This window comes from Lactuca sativa, chromosome 6 (assembly GCF_002870075.4).
Source record: "Lactuca sativa cultivar Salinas chromosome 6, Lsat_Salinas_v11, whole genome shotgun sequence".
NCBI lineage: Eukaryota > Viridiplantae > Streptophyta > Magnoliopsida > Asterales > Asteraceae > Lactuca > Lactuca sativa.
In genome coordinates, this window is record NC_056628.2 from 144,557,482 (window position 1) to 144,572,877 (window position 15,396).

General features: G+C 34.1%; 1 long non-coding RNA gene and 1 pseudogene across 1 annotated transcript; both read right to left on the reverse strand.

Annotated features, from left to right (window-relative positions):
- Window positions 1-819: 819 nt before the first annotated feature.
- LOC111890513 (uncharacterized) lies at window positions 820-1,613 on the reverse strand. The gene is made up of 3 exons (XR_008224614.1): window positions 1,554-1,613; window positions 1,056-1,122; window positions 820-980 (listed from the first exon to the last, which is right to left on the reverse strand). It is a non-coding gene; the product is annotated as an uncharacterized LOC111890513 (long non-coding RNA).
- A 444-nt stretch (window positions 1,614-2,057) lies between these two features.
- On the reverse strand, window positions 2,058-3,099 carry LOC111890559 (probable thylakoidal processing peptidase 2, chloroplastic; annotated as a pseudogene).
- Between the last annotated feature and the right edge of the window lie 12,297 nt (window positions 3,100-15,396).

A 15,396-nucleotide genomic window follows, 5' to 3' on the forward strand; every position in this document is an offset into this window, starting at 1 on the left:
GGGGCTATAAGATGGTTTAAATAGTGGGCAACCCGGGGATTTAGGGTTTCATCCAGACGGATGGACTCGCCGAGTCCAGGATATGGACTCGCCGAGTCCCCGGCTCACGCGTGCTCTCAGCCGCGACCCCACTCGGCGAGTCAGGCTATGAACTCGCCGAGTTCCTCTTGCAAAACTCACAACAATTACCAATAAATTAACATACCGGGAACGGGTCGTTACAAAAAACTATACACAACCAAAGAAAAATGAAATTACATCAAACCAAATAAAGAAAAGGGTATTTTAGACATTTTTTTAAGAATGTGGTATAGCAATTACTACCTGCTCAGCGAGTTTAGGTAAGTGACACCTAAAGATTAAAAACAAATAATTTAATCATATTACACTTTGATAATATTATCATTTTTTAATTTAAATAAAAGAAAAAAGATAAATTACCCAAGAAATAAGCGTGCAGCAGTTCAATAACCAGACATAGCTTGATCATCTGCTTCTTTGGGTGCATAAGCATTCCCATATCCTATCCAACCAGGGGCAAATATTCCTTCCAAGTTACCTGTAAGTGTTGTGATAGATTAATCAAAAATTAATTAATTAATCAAAAATAAAAAATAGGATGGAACCTTTTAAGTTACCTATTAAGTGTTGTGATAGATAAAGGGCAAGAGCAGCTTCACCATGGAGGATTTTAGCGCCACTCCCAACTGCCTCCTCATCAACAACCACACCATCTATTATATCTTTACATGTTCTTTCATTAGGAATCTGCATTACATTTATAAATTATCATTCTATTTCTATCATTTCATTATAAAAAGAAAAAAAATAATACAGTAGTAATCTTTAGACACAAACCTCATACATGGCATCCATCAATATGTTTTCCAATAACGCCCTCAGACCACGGCCCCAGTGTTCTTAGTTATTGCTTTTCTTGCAATTAATCTCAAAGCACTTTCTGTATAGTGTAGGTTAACCTGCAAAAAATAATAAACAATTACAACTAACATTTTTCATTAGTAAATCTGTTGACTATTGAGATGAAAGAATACTTAGTTGATTCATCTGAAATAACTTGTTGTACCGTTTCCCCAATGCATTCTTTGGCTGAGGTAGCACCTACAAAACATTATTTCTTATTCATCCACATTACTTTACCCATAGTATATAGGACTTATTGAGAACAAAAAGACACACACCTACCAAAAGTAGTTAATTAATGCCTACAGTTAATGAAAAGGTACCGGGACAGGTTGAGGCTTTGTAAGAGCTAATAAGTTGTCAAGAATTGGAAACCTTCCAACAAATTCAGGTATCAGACCATATGCAATAAGATCACTACTTTCAACCTAACAAAAATAAACACACTAACAAATTCAGGTATCATAACTCACTGATATTCTACGGCTCAAGTAACAGAGAATGTAAAAAATGGTTAAAGAACATCATCTGTAGACAAAAATGTACAAAAAAGAAGTAATACGTATGTATTTCATCACAAAAGAGCGGATTTTACATTTAAACAAATGCTTCAGAAAGGGTAATTATACCTCACAAACGAATCGATGGTTCCGAGTCCGTATAAACATGATGTGAGAAGACGATTTTACTTGCAAGTAATCCATGTAAAAGAGGTGAACTAAAAACTGCAAAAAAAACTAATTAATTACCTTTGGCATCATGAATGATTGCATTATGCCCTAATCGAGTTCGTTTGCACTTTCCGGTGGTCGGCACCGTCACGACGGCTGCCCTCCTTTTTTTCGAAGGTAGAGCAAACAGGGAGAGGCGGTGGAGGAAACATTGACAAGGAGCGGAGGGATTAAACTAAGTCCATAAGTAGATATACCACCAACGATCTGACCACATTGTTGTTTCCCTGTTGAACTAAAGAGGATAAATCGATTTTGGTTTGGAGTAGCAGGGGTGAGATAACCGAAGTTATTAATAGAGAAAGACAAAAAGAAAATATCAAACAGTGGAGGGCCGACGAACGCACCTGGCCAGCCAGTCTCTTTTTCGTCGATTCTGATTTCCTTTTCTTCGATTGAACATCACAAAACCAACACGGGACCAACCGTTTTTCCTTCCTCCCAACCCCAGAAGACGTGGAATCGATGCCCTCTATTTTTGGAAGTCGGATCGATGGATACCATTATGCGATCACCCACATCAAGGGTAGGGCTCATGGATGCAGAGGGGATGGATCTTGGTTAAGCCAATTGCGATCGGAATAAGACACTGACACTCAAAGCGGTGAAGGCAGCCTTAGCATCATCGGAGCAAACACTTAATAGTTTTGAAAACCAATTGTTCCTCTCAATGATGATTTTGGTACTTGCAACATTGCAGGTTTTCACGCAATCAGTAGTAGTCTGATTGGACTTCGTCGAGCTAGTACCACCTTTATCAACCTCCGTACTGTTAATCTCGTTACATGGGAGCCACTTCGACCCTTAGAAAAACGGAATCATGGAAGACGCCTTCAACGGCGAAATCCCAAAAACCCCAGAACCACCACCAACGCCACCACCGGTAGCCGTTGACTTTACCAACGAGATCAATCCAACAACGAGGGGAGAAGGTTTGGAGGAGGTATCAACGCCAAGAAAATCACATGCGAGAGTGGCATACGCCGAAACCGAACACCTTGAACCCGCCGTTGCTGTCGGACCGTACCCGGCGACGGGATCTCGGTCGAGATTCTGGAATATACGAGGACGAGAAAAAACCTCGTGAAAAATTCGGCATGTATTGGATTTTCCGGAGGCGGTGGCTAGGTTTTGGGCCACATAGCCGGAGTAAGAAATAGTGAATCTGATCGCCATACACGCAATTTTGATTAACAACAAAAAGATTTGGAAAATTGCTTCTTCGGTGATCAACTGTTGTGACGTGAAAAGAAAACTCACAAAGAAAGATATCCCATTGAAAATGAAGGAATCAGTGAGATTAGGAGGGTGGGGTGGAATCGAAGGGTAAGATTAGAACAAGAATGGAAGAATCGGGAGCTGAAAATTGGGGAAAATGATGAAATCGAAAAACCCCAAAGCTGAAAACAACCTGAGATTTCCTCCGGGAAGCGATGGAGAGATCTCAAGGTGTGGAGACGAAAGAGACTTCCGGTGAAAAACATTGTGGGTAGGTCTGTGTTCAAAATTGATAGATTTTTTTTCAAAATTGATAGGGGGTTGTGATTCTTTAGGCTTCAAAATTGATAGATTTTTTTTTCGACTCTTTCAAGTTTGAATCAAAAAATGAGAAAGAGTTAGGGAAATCAAGAGTGCAATGCTCGTCCTTGTTAGGTTGAAGATGAAAGATGGATAGAACATAGAAAAAAAAGGCAGGTTTTCAAAATTTTGGGGATTTCATTTCCCCCCTTGTCTACTAAAAGCGCGTTTCATTAAAATTATAAAGCGACAGGTACAGACGACGTCCGTTTAAGATAAAGCGCCCTCCGTGTTTTTAATTTTTTTTTCTTGAGACACTAAATTAAGGGCACGCAATAAAGCGTGACGTAAATCCTTAAAATTTTTGGAGAGATGACACTATTTTAAGGGCACGTCCTTTTGCGTATCGTTAATTATCGCGTGTCGTAAAAAGCGCGTCATTAAGGGTCTTTTTTCTAGTAGTGACAAGTCATCAATGTAAAATATTATTTATGAATATGCACGTAGCATGTTTTTGAGTAACAATTGTCAAGTATGAAAGTTTGGGTCTTTCAAAAATATGATAGTGTGGGTCTTTCAAAAACATTTAAAGTTAACCACTTGAGTTATGGTGACTTGATAAGTCATTCAAAAGATACGACAGATAACCTATTGATTCATGTCCAAATCGTGATTCTACTCAACCCTTGTGGCAATGGAGTTTCATCTGCAGTGACTCCAAAGCATGATACATTGCCCCATGTTTGTAGCAGAGAGATTAATCGATGTGCGAAAACTGACCCGAAACTCTCATTAGGAAAGTTTCCTTTCAAAAAACATTTAATGTTTTATTACAATAAGTACTTAATCGGCAAATATTTTGAATGAACTATGTGATTATATTTTATCTAGAAATAAAGAATTCAATAATTAATAAATAACATCTATGTTTAATGGCTACTACAGAATTTAGTAAAAAAAGAAATAATATCACAGAAACATGAAACGATGTGGAATGTGGATATACAACTAATTAGTAATTAAAATACTTAGCAATATTGAAAATGATGTGATAAATATTAAGAAGTGGATACTTACATAACTTTATTTAAACTAGTAAAAATCTCCGCATTATGTTGCGAGTTTGAAACAGTTTAGTGTGTTGAAAAACTATAAAATACAAGTTTTATGATTGATGATTTGTTTTTTGCTAATTATTGGTTGTTTTGTAAAATGTTGAGGCAAAAAAAGAGAAAAAGAAAAATTTATTATTTTAGGTACTAAAACTATCAAAACAGGCAAAAAAAAATGTGGACAAAAGTGGATAAAAATGGATGACTATTGTAATTGAGGTTGAAAAAAAAAGTATGAGTCAACCACAAAGTCCAGGCAAAAAAAAAAAAAAAAGAATTTATTATTTTAGGGATTAAAACAAACAAACAAATGTGGCAAAAATCTATAATATAAAAACTTGTGAGAATTAATTATAATATGTAAGTATTTAGAAAATATTTTATATTTTTAATAGTTACGTTTCTTGAAACGATTTACTTACTTTATATATAATATATATTTGGTACTTTTAGAAAAAAAATAATTTGTGTCATAACTTATAAATGATTTGAAGAAAATAAAGTGATCTAAGCTATATATATATATATATATATATATATATATATATATATATATATATATATATAATTGGTAGCAAGAGCATTGAGGGCTTTGTCTCTTTTTTTAGTAAGTTTTGTATTATTATTTTGATATAAATGAACCTTTTAAATAAGAAAGAGGGAGCTCGGCACCCGTAACTTGTACTTGACATACATCGTCCCACCAACACGGATGAAGATAGCTAGAGAATTATTCATGTTGCCGGAAGAAGAAACGATTTAAACTTAGTCTGATGATCCTACCAAGAGCACAAGATCAAGAAGCAACTTCAACACAAGTACATACAAGGTTGCAACCTGGAGAAATTTATTGCAACTCCATTATTCAAGGACTATATCCACGAATGGCCCACCAGTCTGGCGTTCTTCCGGGACCATGTGGCGGAGTATTGTTGGAGTGCATGATGGCTAGCTCTCTGATTAATTGAAGCCATTTCCGAAAGCTTGGGACTTGATTGAGACTATATCAGCAGACAAATAAGGGAGCATGCCCAACATATAAGCATTTTTTTAATTTCAATATTTAAACCATTCATCAACCACTATAAATACCAACATCCTTTTTTCCACCACATTCAATCCTTCTTAATTCATCTCTTGCAACCTTCTTTATTTTCCATCATCTTCTAATCTTATTCATCTCTTAAAATGGCTTGTATGTGGAAAAATGATGAAGAGATAATTTTGGCTTGGGTATGACCTGATTTAATGAAGATCCAAACCACATCAACTACGTAGATAAGCCTTCTTTCTAGAATAAAATCACCCAACGATACAATGATGAAGTATGTGAATGGAGCCACCGATGTAAAGTTCAAATTATCACCAAATTGAGAGAAACAAATGCAGTTCCAGTACAGATTCAAAATGGGTTTTGTAAGATGTGGCATAATTTAGAAAATGAAGAAAATGATGGAATCTTGTTAGCGAATTCTCTTTGAACTTTTGGTACAGAAGTAACAAACCTTTCTAGTTTGTAGAGTTCTGGTAAGTTGTGAGGAGATCCAAAAAATGGCATAATATTCTGAATGAAGTTGTCTTGTGTATTATTTTAATTTCAATATTGCTTAATGTTTCTTATGTTTTAATTTCAACTTTGTTGTTGTAATGTCACAATTTTCAAAATCAATGTTTTTTTAAACTTAAAAAAGCCATTTCATAAAAACTCAACATCCAAAAAGCCATTGTTTCATAAATCATAATCCAAAAATCGGAGTATCAATAAGCAATGCAAAATCTCAAAACATGAAAGTTTTATGTGTGCGTATTGTCACACTATAACATCCATTACCAGATATTTTGATTTTTAGCTTAATATAAAAAAAAACTTTTGCAAAAGCAGTCCCTACGTTGGGCATACTCAGTGTCTACGCAAGGTGTACGTCATTAATGAGGAACTCGGATCCCATGCAGTACACAGGGTGTACTTTATGTGTATGCAGGTCGTACTTGAGCTGAGCCAAAACCCTATTTTTAGGGTTGAGCTCCTATTTAAACACCTTAAGTTCCTTGAGGACTCTTCATAACTAGCCTCCACTTTCCCCAAACGGTTATATCAAAACCCTAATCCTTGATTACAAGGGCAAAACACAGACATTAAAAGTTAGGGGTCGAAAACAAAAACTTTCAATTTTATTATATGTTTTCTTTTTAAAAAAGTTGTTAATAGATAAAAGTTTTCTCACCTTAATTTCTACTGCATAACACACTTAATTAAGAATTAACAAATAAAAATAAAATAACAATGTGTAATTGTAAGAAACAACTAAGCATTTTAATTTTACCAAAATTGCTCTATAAAAGTTATAATTAACCTCAGAACAATTAACAAATGAAAAAATAACTAACAATGGACAAAAAAACTAACAGTTAACATATAAATATTAGTAACAAACTAACAGTTAACATATAAATATTATGAATCATATAATTATATGAATATACATAAATATTTAACAAAACTAACAAAGCTAAAAGTTACCGTATGAATACGTAAGTTGTTTCTTTTACAAAATATAACATTGGTATTATTATATAAAAATAATAAGAGGCAATAATTAATTTTTGTAGCCTTTATTGCTTTAAAAGCTAAAACCTAAGCCTCCTAGTTCACATCTCCTTTCATAATATCTCACTTTGAGAAAGAGTGAGAAGGAAAAAAGAAAAACGTTAGAGTAAAAAAGAAAAAGGAAAAACTTACAAAATTGCAAAAGGTAAGAGACATTGTTCAGGCGGAAACTGGAAAGGAAGCCAAGGAACATGGAGGTCAGCATAAATCCGTCGGCACTCTCAGTGGTACCAAATGATGCTGGTTGGAATAGTACTTGGAAAAAGATTGAGATGACTGAGGAAGAGACCGAGTGTTTACATGGAGAGGAAAGGCGAAGGGAGAGAATGATTGGTTGACACTCCGACGGCGGCGAGTGAACAATTTTTTTGTTTTGCCGACAACTATTTTTTAGTTTAGGTTTTTGGATTTTCTCTAAAGTCACGTTAAAGTAGTTTTGATATTTTTTATAGAGTTTTAATCTCCTAATTTGTTGTTATTCTAACAAACATTAAGATCGGTTTTGATTTTCTTTCAAAAAAAATTTGAATTTTTGGTTCTGTTATGTTTGGCTTCCTAATCTATCTCTGGTTTTTCTTTTATGTAGTTAAAAAGTGATATGACTATATTTGTTGAATTAATGCATATACATATGCACATTAAAACTGGGGGGGCCATAAAGATAGTGATAAAACAATTCAATCCTATGTATATACTAAGCACTGGCATTAGACAGAAAATCAGGGGGGCCATGGCCCCCTGGCCCTATAGAGGATCGGCCTCTGCTTGATTAGCTTGTGTGAGCCTCTTTTGTGTGTTCTTGGAACAAAGTGAAGGTGTAAAAGTTGTTCCTTGAGGATTGTTGTTGCTATAGCTTGAAGATCCAAGGCCTTAATAACCTTTGCAAGCTTGTGTGGGTATAAACTTCATACCTTTATTGTTCTATAGCTTAGATCTAGACTAGCTTTGAGATTTGCATGCTTTTGGTTCCATGGTTTGGTTCTTTTGATTAAAAGATATTGTAGAGCTCAAGTTTGTTACTTTATGATGTTTATGAGGATCTTGGGTCATAAAAATGAAGTCTTTGTTGCTATTTCTCACTCATGCGAAAATTTGAGGCTATTAAATAGTGATTTTGTCTTAGGGTTTGGTTCTGGGCTCTATTAAGCCATGCAAAAGCTTAAAGTTGTCGAATTTATCAGTTTAAATCTTCCCAAGATTAAAATTTGTGATTTGGACGTTTAGTCTTTAAGTATTAAGAGCTTAATTGTAGTATTGGTCAACAGAGGAGTACGTCGGGCGTAACCTCTGGGTACGCATGGCATAAAGGATTTTTCTCGAGTCCTTTTCTCTTGAAACTTAGTATTTTGGGCATAAGTAAGGAGTACACAAGGTGTACTTCCAGAAATGTTCTTGAGCTATTTTTTGTCCTTGGGCCATATTTGGGTGGGTCCCACTTGGAAAAGGTAAAATGGACTTTTTCCCTGGTGAGAGAGGATATGTAATGGACCTTTGATAATGGGTTATTATGCTAATTACTAATTTAGGTAATTTTTATTTCTTAGTTATTTTTATTGTGTGTTAAGTTTATTTTTAGTTTTTTTTTTATCTCAAAATTTCATTTGTCTTAAAATGAGAACTCAAAGGAAGAAGAGACTCAAGGAGACTGTACTTCACACAGATACTGCGAGTAGTCTCTTTCTGAGCCAAGGTTACATCCTTGAACAACTATGGTGAGAAGGGTCTTTATGATTCTGTGATCCACAGGGACTTTTTAGTCATTTGTTACTTTTCAAGGCGCAAATGTGATCATTGAAGAACGTTCATTCGAAGGAACAAGAAGAGAAGATTATTTTTCAACATTCAATCTTTCAACTCAGAAGCAAGGTGAAGCTGTACTTGAAGTTATGTGACAGACTGCATTGAAGCCTCCTCAATCAATTTGATGCTATCTATGTACCTGCTGAAGTGATCAAGAAGAATCGGTCTCTCTATTATTTTCTCAAAAGATTCTCAAAGCTGAAAGTGTTGATTTTCAAGAATCCTTACAAGAAGCCTCCACTCCCAATGTGCGTTCAAAGTAAAATTTTTTAGAGAAATGTCCAACTATTCAAGATTAAGTCATTCATGTAGAAATCTATTTTTTCATCTTGAAGTTGTGAACAAATCAAAGATAATTGCTGAAGCCAAGCACAAAACGAAGATTGAGAAGAAAAGAAAGCTACAAACCCAGGGGAGCTTGTTATGTCATAAGAAAAGAAAGCTATAAACCAAGGGGGAGATTGTTAGGTCTAAATTTATGGTTTATACGTTGCTTTTCTAGGCCTTTATGGTTTTCGGTCTAGGGCCGAAATCCCATGAGTTTATCTTTTGTTTAGACCGAAATCACATATGATTTTGGTCAAGCTATTGGGTTTTCGGTTTGGGCTTTGTACTTTGGGTCCATATATATATATATATATATATATATATATATATATATATATATATATATATATATATATATATATATATATAGTCTTTAGAGGCGTAAAACAAAGTGAGAAGAAAGGTGGGACGTTCCAGGGGCTGTCACATTGTTTAGATCATGATTAAGAGAGAAAAGAAGAAAAGAAGAGAGAATGTTTGTTATCAACATCTTATGTACCTGACTATATTGAAAATAGCTAGTGTGCATTAAAGATTAATCATCATGTGTTCTTGTTCTTGTTCTATATTCTATCTTGCATCATTCACTTGATTGGGATTCCGCACCATCAAGTGAATCTGATTGATACATCAAAGCTAATTTAGGACTTACAATTGGTATCAGAGTTTGGATCGTATCAATCAAATTGGCAAGATATTAAACATTTTTTTGGACTTTTTCATGGAGTTTGTGGCGTTTTTGATTTATTTTGGACGAAATTTTGGCTGTTTGTTCTTCGTGTTCTTCATATTTTTGAGTTTTTGATCGAGTTTAGTGTTAAAAATTGAAAATTTCGTGTTTTTGGTCAAAATTTGCGAGATCTCGACAGCTGTTATCGGTCTCGGATTAGGGTTTCAACAGCGTTTACGACAAGCAGCGTTTGCGGGCAACAGAGTTTTCGGTGGCGCGTCTCTGGTTCTCGGTGCGAGGGTTTTCGGCTTTTGAAGATTTCGGTTCACACATTTTCAGCTTCACAGGTTCTCGATCCGGAGGTTCTCAGTCAGCAGTTCTCGGTCCGATATTTTGGCCTCACGATTTCGATTGAAAATTCGGATTTTCAAGATTTTGGCTTATTTTCAGCCCTAAAGCCACATTTTCGATCCAATAGCCTCGTTTTCGATATTAAAGCTTCGTATTTGGTCAAAAGCCATGTATTCCGTCAAATACCCTTGTTTTTGGTCAAATACTCTTATTTTTAATCTTGAAATTCTCGTTTTCGGCCTAAAGTTTTGACTTTCAACTTTTGACTTTGAAGCTTGACTTTCAGCTTTCAAGTTTGACTTTTGACTTTCAATTTTGACCTTTGACTTTCAGGTTTTCACGTTTGACCTTCAAATTTGACTTTTAATTTTGACTTTTAGATTCGACTTTCAATTTTGACTTTTAGATTTGACTTTCAATTTTGACTTTTAGATTTGATTTTCAAGTTTGACTTTCGAGGTTTCAAGGCAAAGGGCATTTTTGGTAAACTATAAGTTCTTACAACAGTACAAAGGAGGTCAATGAAGCGTCATGTTGTCAGTCTTGTGAAACTAAAATTAAACTTTATCGTGATCAACATGAATTATTAATTAGAGAAATTGAGGACCTTAAATATGAAGGATATACTCTTAGGAAGACCCAAAAACCCTTAAAAGAACAACTAGAGGCCAAGACAAGAGACTTTAGAAATCATCAAGAAGAATATAGTAACAAATGTGAGAACTATAACTATGTTAAGAGATAGCTTGACTGACGAACTTGACACATTGGAAAATAAATTTGAGAATGCAGATTTTAACTTCAAAAAGTTTTGATGTGTCAAGTGTTGGTCCATGATAATGTAAGTATAGCATCCTACTCACTATTATATTACAGGTTATATGCAAGAAATAGCAATGTACATTCATTTATTTGAAAGTACAATGCTCTAATAAGAAAGGAGAATTTACATTTTATGTTTATTTAATGAATATAGCATACGACTCACTGTTAAAGAAATGATCTTTTTTATAACTGAAACATTATATGCAATTTTTTTCTCAGGTTGGGGTGACAAAGTTCAATACACAAGTGATGATATTGATGAAAGCCGTGAAGAATGATCAAATTTGTTTACAGACTTCATTTACCGGTGATATTTTGTATCCACAAACAATATAACCGTGAAATGTTAGGTAGCATCTGTCTTTTGACATGTGGTGTAAAATGTTTTTGCTAACTTGTTTAACATTTAGATGAAATTGAATGTTTGGTATATATTTGTTTTCATATTATGTGTAAATGCACGTTGTAAATACGTATCATAAATGCACATCGTAAATATGTATTGTAAATGGATCCTGAATTTTATGACACGCAAATGTGTTTCATATTCATTTATGACAGGGGATTTAATGATATGCAATGCATGTCATAATGTTACGACACGCAAATACATGTTGTCTTCCTTTATGACATGGCGTTCCTTGATACGCATTGCATGTCGTTAGGGAGCGTCGTAAATGTGTGTCGTAATTGCGCATCGTATCGTAAATAGACGACGCGTAAAAGTGTGTCGCATTTCGTTATGACAGGGCCTTCCTTGACACGCATTTGCATGTCGTCTGAGCGTTTTACGACAGGAATTGCTGGTCGTAAAAGGCTGTTTTTGTAGTAGTGTAACAGACGTTGTTAGAATTAGTGGTGATTTTATCGACGGTGGACAAAATATGTATCCCTCACAATTTTCTAATTTGTTGAAACCAATTTAAGTGTGTAATAGCTTATGTAACGTTGCTTTAACTAATGTTAATAAAAAAACATTTCCATTTCAAAAAACCATAGTGTTTATCTTACATATTTATTTTTGAAACAACAATACAAATATCTATAGTTAAAGTATACTTTGAGAATAACTACGAACTTGCATATGTTGCTGCAAACAAGCATTGTTTATTTCTTACATTAATTACTAAACATGAGGGAGTAAAACAGTCATCAAGCTCATTGGTTTTTCCCACTGGTCTTGAGGTGGTAAATGATGTGTCATTCTTGTTTGGTATGCATGTCGATAGGTTGTTGTTGTTACCTAATTTGCACAATCAATTGAACAGTTAGACAAAAAATTTCGATAGTAGAATATCGTAATAGCATGGGCACATGGTATAGCGTTATGTTGCTATTTTCGACATGTACAACTCATGCCATCCACATCTACTATAAACCTCGCACATGAATCTTTTACAAGAAACATGTTTGTCTCACTAATGCATGTTGCATCCCAAGATAAAGACTTTTTGATCCTCCTATTAAGCATTGTTTCTGCATGAGGAGTGAGTAGTCCAAACAAGGCTCCTATCAAATATTTTTTAAGTGAGGGTGATGATTTATTAATAAACTTAATTTTGATTAATATAAATGTAAAAAATATAATTTACCTCCGTGTTCACTCCGTTCAACATAAATGAATTGTATGGCATGACGGATTGCACCAATTGCAGGCTTAAGCTACTCTTTATTATCAAACATGTGTAAAAGCTTGATATATTGACTTATGTCCACCCTCTGAGATGGAATGTTGACATCAACATTTATGGGACACGAAGGCAATGGGGCATACTATGAAACATAGTATCTGAATACATTAGTTTAGGTTCATCATCCGATTCTTCTCGATTAGAATTACTCTCTAGATTAGATATATCCAGCTTGTCACAATTCACAAACTCCCCATATCCTTTTAATTCAGTATCATTGAAAAAAGGGACTTCTTCTTTACCAGATTCATTATCGACCTCATTGACCACAACTAGTGGTTTGTGGTTAAAGTAATGATGTGCACCCACATCATTAACATATGTACCAACATCACCATCACCGATGTACTTATAATTTTGTGGTTCTATATATAATTGGTTCTAACATTACATTTACATTTTCAGCAGCACTATGATATTGAGGTATACTTGGAGATATAAAAGTACATATTGGGTAGTTGCTCCCTTTTCCGTTAGATATGTTAGTTGCATATGCTTTTCCTCAATCACCGACTTCATTACCCTCAACGCCTTCTTTAACCACCAATATAGTTGCTCATGATGATGATAAAACATACTGAGTTTTGATTCATCGGGAATATCCATTTTACTTTTCACCAATAAACAAATTCACTGAATGTGGTGGTCTCCTAAAATTCTACACAGTAGTAAAGCATTCTTGGAATGTATCCCGATGTCCATACATATGATAGTTGGGAATTAACAAATTCTCACATTCCATCAGTGATAATCAATACGTAGGACCGGTCCAAGCATATATGGGGCCCGGGGCAAATAAAAACGAAAAGGGCTCCATAGGTCACCGGTCCAAGCATATATGTTGTCGTGTCATGTCATGTTTTTGTTCGAAACTCAACACGATAATAGTACATAATGTCGTATTCTTGTTGTGTTTGTGTTCAAAAGTCATGTATATTTAGTAACATTATGTGTTGTTTTATGGTTATTTTTGTCGTGTTATTTATGTTTGGTGTGTTTAAATTAATTTTTTTAAAAGAACTTATATATGACATTATAAAAATAGTTATTTTTTTGTTCCACCTCTACCGGTTAAACAACATATTGTGAAAATTTTATTGAAATAAATCTCCTATTAACTTTTTAAGTTTTAAAAATCTTGTTCCGATTACATATATTTTTATATTGATTAATATTAAATTTAACATATATAAAATCTGTTGTTAGTTTAAAATAAAAGAAGATGAAGCCGTTAAATGAGAGAGACTCAAGAAAAAATAATTAAGGTTTATTTTTTCAGTAAAAATATAAAACAAATATAAACGATTTGCATATAGAAAACAACAATAATAGAAAAAAGTATTTGTTTTATATTTTTTTAACTATTATATTAAATGAAAACCTTTTGTTACTATTATACGGGGTCTTAAAAGTATTACATTTTTTTTAATTATTATATTAATGAGAACGTCCATTAATTACTACTAAAATTTTAAGGTATTTTTAAAAACTTACGCATAAAAAGAGTCCAACTCAGACCCTTGTTTACATGAATGCCAGGCGGGTTTCCATCTAATCTAAATATAAGTTTGGCTTCCATTTTAAAATACAACAAACATTTATTAATATTTGGGACCCCCAATCATGATGAGGCCCAAGACTAGGCTGGCCATACCAAATACTCACTTGAACTCTTACTATTGAATTCATACTATCATTTAGAGAAAACAAAATAAAAAACAATAACCTTAACTTAAAATATATTCTCATTTTAATATCTACTAGGTATCAAATAGTACTTAAAATTTATAAATCAATAGTCCACTTCTACCTATCACTAATAAAAAAAATGCCAAATAATGGTTAAAAAAAATCAAAACAGTAGGTTTTTAAACCGTAGACCATTTAAGATCTACGGTTTGGGAAACCGTATACATTTGAGAGGATAACATAGACCGGTTTTGTTTTGAAAAATGAAAAGAAAAAAGTTACAGAAATACCGAAACCGTAGGCGATATAGGTGAAACAGTAGATGGTCTTAGAAACCTACTGTTTTAAAGCTATTATGGGGTAATTGCTAATATTTGGCTAAAAATAAAAATAATTAGGAGAATATGTTAGTTTTGTAATTATCCCCTTTATTAATAAATGAGTATATGTTTTGTTAAACGCAAATAGAAAAACAAATTAATAGGAAAAGAACTATGTTCGATGAAAAAAAAAGTTTAATAGGAAAAAAGCTATGTTCAATATTAGAAAATACGTTGCATTTAAAGAAAAGGTTATTGTCACTCTGGCCCAACTATCTTTCGTATTTTGGTTTAAATGGTCCCTCGTGACTATTTTTTGCTTTTAAAGGGATTATACATGTAAATGACCGGTTAATATGGGACTTTAACCCATAATCGAATGTAAAAGAACTTTTTGACTTGCCAACTAAGCAGCTTACTCAGCATTGAACTAGAGTCGTGTACTCATCCTCCGCCTAAGCGTCCAACTAACCTTCATTAATTAGCCATTATGTCTACCAACCATCCAACAACCCGTAGAGGACAAGGAAGAGTCGGTGGTGGTGGGGGCATAAAGTCTTCTTCACAAATCTTTGGTGCTTAAGGTAGCAGAAATCGAAACCTTTTTACCCTAATAAGCCAAACACGATTCCGACCAACACCCTAAAATCTATCAATGTTGGCTCCACCACCTCCCTCATCTGACTTGATAAATTCTGGAGAGTTTGTTAACCTCAGCGACTTGCATTCGATTTTTTGCGACTGTGGAGACAAGATTGTTGCCAACCAGATCGAGATGCAGACGCTCAAAGATCAAGTGGGTAAAGATTTCATTGTGTGCCGTGTTGATC